The 10,871-nt window shown below is 48.2% G+C and overlaps 1 long non-coding RNA gene across 2 annotated transcripts in view; it reads left to right on the top strand.

Annotated features, from left to right (window-relative positions):
• Window positions 1–831: 831 nt before the first annotated feature.
• LOC142498549 (uncharacterized) overlaps window positions 832–10,871 on the top strand; it is a 14,954-nt gene continuing 4,914 nt past the window's right edge. The window contains exon 1 of one of the 2 annotated variants that reach the window (XR_012802468.1): window positions 832–1,368. This is a non-coding gene — a long non-coding RNA (uncharacterized LOC142498549). Of the gene's footprint in view, window positions 1,373–10,871 lie in introns of both variants that reach the window. The other variant, XR_012802467.1, reaches the window with a different exon arrangement.

Genomic DNA, 10,871 nt, shown 5'->3' with positions numbered 1-10,871 from the left:
AGGGCAGCGACATTGGACCAGATGATGCTTCTACACGGCATCACAGGTTATATTTGACTCCACTCCCAATAAGGAGCTGGACCGTATCTGCTTGTAATGCAAAATACCACACACACACATGTTGCTGTCAGATTTCACGAGTTAACATGCTGAAAGATTAAGGAACAAATCGCTACAACAATTTCTGAAAGTAGACCAAAACCGAGTTCTACTGTACATTCCAGCTCCATGACAACAAGAGACAAGCATTATACATCTATTTATATCATCATTCAAAAATCTGTCAGCAGAAAGTGCTAGTGATAAAGGAACGTGCACGGAAATGAATTAATACGTGTGGTAAAGCAAGCTTGGCCTAAACCAAAAAAAGAAGTACATGTCAATGATCCAACCGATACGCTAAAGCAAATGAAAAAATGACAGCACTTTGCTCTTTCCTGCTGTATTTCTCAGCACTTTATTGCCTTCGGTTTCATCCATACTAAATATATTTGTTGCTTTGTGCACTTAATATTATGTATTGATAAAAAGGAACCTGTAAAAGTAGCTTTTATCTAGCCATCTTTAAAGTGAATTGAATCATTTATCTATTTTATGCCTCCCCTGCCTACCCTATAGGTAATTTCCTTATGTCAACAGTTTTATTCTTTTTAGCTGTGCTGTTTGTCAGATTTGACCTACATTTTCTTTTATCTTATTTCTTTATTACTTTGCCCACCAATCTTGCTCACATTTGGCTCTTATCCAGCACTTTTTTTTTTCCCTTGAACAAAATGTGCTCTAGATCATTGATTCATTCCTTTCTTGTCAGCAATTTTCTGTTCAGCCTGCCAAAGAAACAGTTCAGTACACATGAAGGAGAGGTTTTAGGAGCTCTATACAAACTATTACACCTATTAAGAACTCTGTTGCTGCTTTAAATGTCAGAGCCCTCAACAAGGGGAGAGATCCAGGACAAGTGCCAGGGCCCGGTGGCTGTGGGGAGCCTGGCAGCCAGACAAACCAGTTGGGCCCAACCTCTGGCCGGGCCCAACTTCCTTGCCCGGCTACCGGTCCTCTCATTGCCGCCAGCATTAGACTCTGCCCCAGCTGCGGGCCTCCCTCACTGACTGTCCCACGCCGAGCTTCTGATGCCGGGCCTCTCTGACATCGGCGCGAGCCAGAAGCACGCTGGGCCCAGATTGCGGTGTGCACTGGCATGAGAGAGAGGTCCGGTGCTCGCCGGCATCAGAGGCTCGGCATGGGACAGTCAGTGAGGGGGGCCTGTAGCTGGGGGAAGAGCCTGGCCCAGCGGCAAGAAAAGGACTTGCAGCTAGGGAAAGAAGTTGGGGGAGAGCCGGGCAGCAGAGGCCTGAGACCGTCCCCAAGGTAGGTAAGTTTGTTTTTATTTGGTGTTTTTTTTGCTTTATTTTAATGTATTGGGGGCTGGTTTTTTTTATATGTATTTGGGTCTGGGTGGGAGTTTTATCTGTATTTGGTGCTGGGCGTTTTCTTTTTTTAATCTGTATTTGGGGCTGGGTGTTTTTTTAATATGTATTTGGGCAGTTTTTTTTAATGTATTTGGGGCTGGGTGGGGTTTTTTTTTGTATGTATATGGCGATGGGTGTTTTTTTTTTAATGTACCTGGGGCTGGGTGGGGGGGAGGGGGTGATTTGTATGTATTTCGGGCTGGGTGGGGGAGGGGGGGATTTGTATGTATTTCGGCTGGGTGGGGGAGGGGGTGATTTGTATGTATTTCGGGCTGGGTGGGGGAGGGGGGGATTTGTATGTATTTCGGCTGGGTGGGGGAGGGGGTGATTTGTATGTATTTCGGGCTGGGTGGGGGAGGGGGGGATTTGTATGTATTTGGGGAGTGGGGGTTTTGGTATGTATTTGTGGGATGGATTATTTTTTGTATGTATTTGGGGGTGGGTTGTATGCATATGGTAGGTGGGGGAGGTTTGTATGTATTTGGGGGGGTTGCATGTATTTGGGGGTGGGTGGCTGTATGTATTTGGGGTGGGTGGGGGGGATTTGTATGTATTTGGGGTGGGTGGGGGGATTTGTATGTATTTGGGGTGGGTGGGGGGGATTTGTATGTATTTGGGGTGGGTGGGGGGGGTTTGTATGTATTTGGGGTGGGTGGGGGGAGATTTGTATGTATTTGGGATGGGTGGGGGGGGGGGATATGTATGTATTTAGGTGGTGTTTTTTTGTGCATGTGTAGCACTGCTTAACCCTCCCCCCCTCCCTCTGGGAGATTTACCCTGGTATCAGTTTAGCTCAGGAGATACTGAGTGTTCAATGGTCTAGTGGGGAAACAGGACAGGCTCACAGTGATCGTGGATGTTCTTTCTGTGGCAGTGCCTCCAGCCATAGTGGGCTCCGGTAGAACTGAAGGCAATCCCCACCATGACAGTCTTTTATCCCCATACATCCAGCCAATAGATTGTGACTCAGCCAGATATATAAAGGGATGGTCTTTGTTCTGCAGCCACTGCATGATGTTACTACAGCGAATGCAATCAGTTGTCAGGATAGGCTCCTGGATGGTACAGGCCTACTGGTAATGATGAGGCCTCACTAGAGTAGTGATTGCACCCAGTCCATGAGGAACTGAGCACGTCTTCCTCCCAGCCGAGAGGAGACTTGGCTTACATCCTCATCACTTGAAAGGGAAGAGGAAACTGCCTGAACCTCACCCTGTGGGGGCTGGGTTCAACTCTATAATTTAGGACACCTCCTCTTTGGTGAAAAAGGGGAGGGCACAGGCTCTGCATCCTTATTGGACAGACACAGACTCCCATGTTATCTCCACTTCTGCCACTCACAGAGGCAGCAGGAGGAGGGGAAAACCCCACAGGATAGCCTGTCACTGTCTGGATCTTACTAGAACTTACGTGACAGGGAAGGCAGAAAGGTCCAGCAATGTCTACATATGTATTTGGGGTGGGGTGTATGTACATGGGAGATGGGGAAGGTTGTATTTATTTGGGGGTGGGTGGCTGTATGTATTTGGGGGTGGGGTTGTATGTATTTGGGGGTAAGTTTTTTGTATGTATTTGGGGGTGTAGTCATTTGTTTTGTATGTATTTAGGGGGTGGGAAGGTTTTTTATATTTGAGGGGTGGAATTTTTTGGTATGTTGTATTTTGTGGGGGGAGTGTGTGTGTGTGTGTGTGTGTGTGTGTGTGTGTGTGTGTGTGTGTGTGTGTGTGTGTGTGTGTGTGTGTGTGTGTGTGTGTGTGTGTGTGTGTGTGTGTGTGTGTCTGTGTGTGTGTGTGTAGGGGAAGGGCGAGGGCGGGAGGGAGTGAGTGTGAAGAGGGCGTATTGCGTGAGAGTGATGTAATTTATGGTTGGGGGAGAGTGAAAGGGGAGAGTGGGTGAATGAGTGAGTGAGGAAGAGAGGGAGTAAGAGTGAGACAGAGGGGAGAGAAATACATTTTGAGGCAGTCGGGAGGGTTTGAGTGAAACCTGCGTTTTTTGTTTGGGGGGGTCGGAACTTCTTTCAGGGCAGCTACCTTGTCGGCTAGTGGCCTTACTTTTCCACCTCCCACTGCATACCCTAAGTATTTGGTTTCCGCCTTACCTATGGCACATTTCTTTGGGTTGGCTGTGAGCCCTGCCTCTCTTAGAGATTTGTCGACCGCTTTCAGCCTATTTAGATGGGCCCGCCAGTGTTTACTATAAATGACAATATCATCTAGGTAGGCTGCGGCATAAGCCCTATGGGGTCTCAGCACTTTATCCATGAGTCTCTGAAATGTGGCTGGGGTTCCATGCAGTCCAAATGGCATTGTCACAAACTGGTATAAACCCATGGGAGTGGCAAAGGCTGTTTTGCACTTGGATTTTTCCTCTAAAGGTATTTGCCAGTATCCTTTTGTTAAGTCCAGCGTGGATATATATTCCGCGTTACCAAGGGCATCAATTAACTCGTCCACCCTTGGCATCCTATATGCGTCAAACTTGGATATCGCATTGACCTTTCGGAGGTTGACACAAAATCTTACCTTCCCATCGGGTTTAGGGACCATAACTAGTGGACTACACCACTCACTGCATGATTCCTTAATCACTCCTAAGTGTAACATTTCTTGTACCTCCTTCTCTACCAGGGCCCTACGACTTTCAGGCAACCTATAAGGATGGGAACGTACTTTTACCCCAGGTGCTGTCTCGATCACATGTGAAACTAAATTAGTTTGCCCTGGCAAATCAGAAAAAACATCATGGAATTGTGTAATTATTGCTAACAAGTCCCCTTTTTGTTCAGAGGACAATTGTCTACCCATTGGGATTTTATCGTCAGCCACGATGTTCTCCCATGGGGGCTGAGGACCCAAGTCCGTTTCCTCCTCCACCGGGTGGATGAATAGAGACCGCTGCATCTTCCAGGGTTTCAGCAAGTTCACATGGTAAATTTGTTTACCCTTCCTGGACCCTGGATGAGCGATCTCGTAATCCACATCACCATGCGGCGGAGTACTTCGAATGGGCCCTGCCATTTGGTTAGGAGTTTGCTCTCACAACTGGGTAACAACAACATCACCTGATCTCCTGGGTGAAACACTCTCATACGAGCATTTTGATTGTAATGTCTCTCCTGACTGTCCTGGGCTGATCTAAGATTCTCCCTAGCAAAATGGCCGACCACATCTAGGCGCTTCCTAAGGTCCAATACATATTGCAGGGTATTCTTAGAAGGGGACCGCTGTACCTCCCAGGACTCCTTTAGGAGGTCTAGGATACCCCGGGGTTGGCGGCCATACAGCAGTTGAAATGGAGAGAATCCCGTGGAGGCCTGGGGAACTTCCCACACTGCAAACAGCAGAAAAGGGAGAAGTTCATCCCAGGCTCTCTTCTCTGAATCTACAAATTTCCTCAGCATCCCTTTTAGAGTTCGGTTAAATCTTTCCACCAATCCGTCAGTCTGTGGATGGTAGACCGATGTCCGAACAGACTTGACCTCTAGTAACTTTAAGACATCCTGCATCAGTTTAGCCATAAAATTTGTACCTTGGTCTGTCAACATAACCTGGGGAAGTCCAACCCGTGAGAACAGCTCCAACAACTTGTTGACTACTTGCTTCGCCGTTGCTGTTCTCAGGGGGAACGCCTCAGGATATCTTGTTGCATAGTCAACTATTACAAGAATAAACCTGTGTCCTTTCGAAGAAGGTTCTAGAGGTCCTACCAAGTCTACCCCAATCCTTTCAAAGGGAACTGACACCAAGGGTAGAGGAACCAAAGGGGCTGGTTTTTGTCACTTCGGACTAGTTAGCTGGCACTCCGGACATGCCACACATAACTTAGCAATATCACTATGCATCCCTGGCCAATAGAATCGGGACGAAATACGGTCCAATGTTTTATCCCTGCCAAGGTGACCACCCCAAGGGACAGTATGGGCCAGAGTGGACACAGATTTAACAAACGCCTTGGGAACCAATATCTGTCTGGTGACCTCCCCTGTTTGTGTCTGCCTATTCACCCTATACAGGATATCATTTGATAATTAAAAATGGGGGAATACCATCACCTCCTGTGCATTCAATATCTGCTCATCAATTTTTACCACTTTATCATACTGTCTAGCAAGGACTGCTTCTTCCCTTTGTCTCTGGCGAAAATCAGGGAGGTATAGGTCTGGTAAATCTCCAGGGCCCATATTCCCCTCCCTCTGGCCATCCCCAGCCATCACTTGTGACTTCTGGCTACTAGAATGGTCACCTTGAGACCTAGATTTATTCAACCAGTCTTGTTTGTCAGAGCGTCTTTGCTTCCGAGTCTTTGGAACCCGGTGTCTACTGGGAAAAAGGTCTGCCGCAAAGGGGAACAGTTTACCAGGGTTCTCCTGAGCCATAGAATAAGGCTCCTCGGGAGAGACTGGAGCCATTAGGTCCAAAAAGAAAGGCCAGTCCCGGCCGAGCACAACGGGGGCAGGGAGCCAAGGAGTGACTCCTACTTCGAGGTAGGCCTCCTGACCTTTTACCTGTAGCCGGATTTTGGCCGTCGGATACCGTTTTACATTGCCGTGTATACATTCTATACTCCATGGGGAGTCAAAAAAACACACATTAGGCGGTAACAGTTCCTGGAAGACCAGAGTTTTCCCAGAGCCCGAATCTACAAGGGCCTGGACGTCTTTACCCCCAACCTGGGCTGGAAGTAGCCAGGGCTTGTAATTTTCTCCAGTGAAGGCTGAGGCAACAGTCCTGCTGAAGGAACAATCCATCTGTGGACAGTCCACATGCCGGTGGCCTTGTTCTCTGCAGGCGGAACATGGAGAGGGTTCCCTCGCAGGAGGGTGCCGCGGATAGCGCTCCGCTGGACCGGATACCAGAGACCAGGCATCTGGTGGGTCTGTGGGCGATGTCCTCGGAAGTTCCTCTCATTTGGCGACAAACCGACATCAGGAAGGGGATGAGGGTCTCGGCGGTGCCCGGCGTTTTGACTTCTTCCTTGTTGGAAGGACTGCTCCTTTCGTGGCACTTGGCGGTTGCGTATGGAGGGGCCGTAGTTTCCCCGTTGTTCCAATCTCCCTCTTTGGGTGCCCGCAAGTGCTGGTGCAGTTAGAGCCATCGGGTCCAGGGCACTCGCCTGATCCTCGGCCCCAAGGAAGTTCTCAACGAGTCGGACCGCCAAAGCTAGGGTTTCAGCAGCATGGCGTTTTACCCATGAGCGTGCGGAAGGGGGTATTATCTGTAGGAATTGTTCTAAAACAACTTGCTCAAGAATTGCCTCCTTAGTGCGCTCCTCGAGTTGTATCCAGCGAGTACACAAGTCCAATAACCGCTGAGTGAGGACCCGGTGTCTCATCTTAGCGGTGTACTTCAGGTTCCGGAACTGCTGCCGGTAGGTCTCTGGGGTCAGACCTAAGCGATCCAGTATGGCGGCTTTTACTTGTTGGTAGTCCATTGCCTGATCTGCTGGGAGGCCCTGATATGAGGCCTGGGATTCTCCTATGAATAGCGGGGCCAAAGCAGTTGCCCAGCGATCTGCAGACCATCCCTGAGCTTCGGCAACCCTTTCAAATGTCAGTAGAAAAGCCTCTGGATCTCGTTCTGAGCCATTTTCCTCAGGAGGACCGGGGTTTTGTTCGCAAGTTCTGGACTGGCAGACCCCTGGAATTGGGTCAGCAGCCTGGCCATCTGCTCCTCCTGTGCTACCTGCTAGGTTAGGAGCTGGGTTTGCTGCTGCAATAGTCTTTCATCTCTCTTTTCCTGTAGTTGGGCCTGTTCTTGCATTAACAGTCCCTGCTGTCTGGTCTGCTCGCACAGAAACTCTTTAAAAAATTCTTCCATTTTTCTGTGTGTGTGGCCCTTCAACTGCAGGGGCCTCTCAAAATCCCGGCACTTCTGACACCATATGTTGCAGGGTACATGCAACCACACACGCGGGTTCTCTTGATAAGGCTTCTTTATTTAACCTTAAAAACATACAGCACACAAAACAAAATAGCTTCTCTTCAGCATACAAAAACAAAATAGCTTCTCTTCAGCAGATAAAAACAAAATAGCTTCTCTTCAGCATAGCAAACAAGGCAGCTTTTCTTCAGCATGCAGGACACAGACAGGTAAGAGAGAGAGAGGGGGGGAGAGAGAGGGGGGGAGGAGAGGGAGAGAGAGGGCGGGGAGAGGGGGGAGAGAGAGAGGGGGGGGGGAGAGAGGAGAGAGAGGGGGGAGAGAGGAGAGAGAGGGGGAAAGTGGGGAGAGGGAGAGATGGGGACAGGGGGGAGGGGGGGAGAGGGGGAGAGAGGGGAATGGGGGAGAGAGGGGAATGGGGGAGAGAAGCGAATGGGGGAGGGAAGGGGAGAGAATGGAGAAAGGAGAGAAGGGGAGAGAGATTGGAGGGAAGGGGAGAGAATGAAAGGGCACACACACACACAGAGACAGATACACAGAGAGACAGACACATACACACACAGAGAGACAGACACACACACAGAGAGACACATACACACACAGAGAGACACACACATACACAGAGAGAGAAAAACACACAGAGACAGAGACAGACACGGGATGGGGTGGCTTGTGGTGCCGGCAGCACAGCTGTGAATAGCAGAGGCAGACGGAGGGCTTGTGGGGCATGCAGCCACACACTGCTGAATGAATCTCTCATATGTGGGGGCGGCACTTCCAACAAGCAGAGCAGGGGAGGAGGGGGGCTTGTGGTGCATGCAGCGGCCGAACATACACTGCTCCTTTGGGGACCAGCACTTGGAGCAAGGGCGAGGGGGGGCTTGTGGTGCCGGCAGCACAGCTGTGAGTAGCAGAGGCAGACAGAGGAATTTTGGGACATGCAGCCACACCCTGCTGAATCAATCTCTCCTGTGTGGGGGCGGTAATTCCAGCAAGGGGGGGAAGCACGGGGCATGCAGCCGAACATACACTGCTCCTTTGGGGACCGGCACTTGGAGCAAGCTAGGGGGGAGAGCAGGGCATGCAGCCACACACTGCTGAATCAATCTCTCCTGTGTGGGGGCGGTAATTCCAGCAAGGGGGGGGAGCGCGGGGCATGCAGCCGAACATACACTGCTCCTTTGGGGACCGGCACTTGGAGCAAGCTAGGGGGGAGCGCGGGGCATACAGCCCATCATACAATGCTCCTTTGGGGACCGGCACTTGGAGGGAGGAGGGGTTTGGTGGCAGAGTCGCGGGGCATGCAGCGGGACACACTGCTCCTTCTGTGTGGGGGCGCGGGGGGGTGGGGAGGGGTGGCAGAAACGCAGGGCAAAAGCTGAAAGCTGCCGTGGCTTCTTCTGCAGCGTCCCCTGGCTGTTTTTTGTGTGTGTTTTTTTCAGTACATCGATTCTAGGACGCAGTCCCTATTTCAGCCACGTGAAAAAGGGAAAAAAAGTGTGTCTTAGAATCGAGGAAATATGGTAATACACCTTACAAATAATAAGGCAAGGCTGCCAGGAATAACTGACCCAAAACACAGTCAGTGAATAACAGAAAACAAACAATACAAACCGGCGCCTAAAGAGTTCAAAGTGGATCTGTATATAGTCCAAATGGATGGAATACCAAGAAGTTGTAAATCCAATCTTGTGCTTCTAAAGTCCACAGCAAGTAGTTATGTGGCATATGAAAAGCAAACAGAGAAAATCATCATAGTGCAATAATGCTACTAAAATACATAAACAAGACAAACAGGATAAGACAAACAGTGAACAGACACAAGCAAGGCTGAAAAAATAATACAAAGAGTTAATTTAATACATATAGTTAAAATAACAATCAAGAACGCTGGTAGATGACGAATCCGGTTTAGAAAAACCGGAATCCTACTCACAAGATGTTCGTATTAAATGCGCAATAATAAGAAGGTAAGATGTTTATGTGTAGTATCTGTATTTACAATAAGTGATAATTCATTGTATATTTTGTATATTATAGGTGTTTATGCCCTGTTTTAGTGTCTATATGTATTTCTGTGAGTCTTTTAAATACACCAAATACACCATTATACTAATAAGGAGTGCCCCAGATATTTTCTATTCGAGATACGGTGAATGTCATAAGAGCACTGATGGGACTAGACCACAAAATACTGCACTGGTTGTTGAATAGGGCTCTTTATGACTGACTGGAGAGCGGTCATCTCACAGACCCATGTCATTAAGTTTGAAGGAGTCTCTTTCATGGCCCTAAAATGTTAGTGTGGTTATTATACTTGAATGTGCATTCTTTAATACTGCACCTACCACTAGCACAAAGCAAGCACTTATTGTAGCTTATTAACACAATGACCCACCCCCAGGGGTGGATAAAAATAGAAACGTTAGGAGCTAACACCTTGTTAGGCAGGCGGGGGGTTTAGGTACACCTCTGCCCCTTCCCACCTGTCGGAGGCTGTGTGCCACTGTCTTTGTGTCAGTGTGTTAGTGTTTCCTTTTTGTAACAGATACACACTAACGGTTTGAGGAATCCTGTTCTATTGGAGATAGAATAAATAATTACATAGTTCTGGACCTAGGGCAGGAGATAGGTATATATACTGTACATAAACAGAAAGCAAGGAAGAATGCCCTTTAGGCTGCACTCAAAATATACCCCTAAACAAATTATAATTAAAAACATAACTTTTATTGTATCTGGATAAAATAATTGTGGTAAAACAAATAGCAAGGAAAGAAACTTGGTTACAAGAATAAAAACAATTAAAAGTGAGCAGAGCCGGGTGTGTTCTCTGCTGTCGATAAACTATACAAACCCTATTGTCTGTGAAGGGCATACTGTACATTGCCTGTCAAAATATATAACACAGCAAAAAAAGATGTATATAAGCTTAGGGTCTGATCTGACAATCCACCGAAGTCTGAGTGAACACAAGTGCTGAATACTGTTAGTGGGTGTGGAGTCAAATAATTATCCTAACCAGTCTTTAAAGGGGAATTCCTTATTTAACCCTTATATTGCTGGTAGGAGTAGGAAGATGAAAGGCTGGAGTCAGCCCAATTGACAATTTGCCAAATGTTATTCACACAATGAACCTAATACTATCATGTTGGTTGCCATATTTGAGAATATTGGTATGCGTATAACAGAGAACAGTTTAAATAGCTGTTCCTGAAAGGGGCAAATCTCTAGCAAGTTTCCATAAAACAGGATAGTAGATCTCAGACCCGCTGAAGCCGATAGGTGAAATGTACATTGGGTGCGGCTGACGTCACTCACACGTGACGTCACTTCAGAAAGGGTGTGCACTTCTGAACGCTCAGCAGGTTACTCCACATTTAGGCCTCAGGCATGGTCAGCGCCGTGCTGCTCGCGTCAGCACGCTTGGGGAAGCGTGTGTCTGACGGAGTTTTGAAATTTCCCCGCTTGCCGGAGCGCAGGGCCGGTCACATGAGCGGTTCTGACGTCACTGGCCCACCCCTGA

Source organism: Ascaphus truei, chromosome 7, assembly GCF_040206685.1.
Source record: "Ascaphus truei isolate aAscTru1 chromosome 7, aAscTru1.hap1, whole genome shotgun sequence".
Lineage (NCBI taxonomy): Eukaryota > Metazoa > Chordata > Amphibia > Anura > Ascaphidae > Ascaphus > Ascaphus truei.
This window is presented reverse-complemented; position numbering and strand designations above follow the sequence as displayed.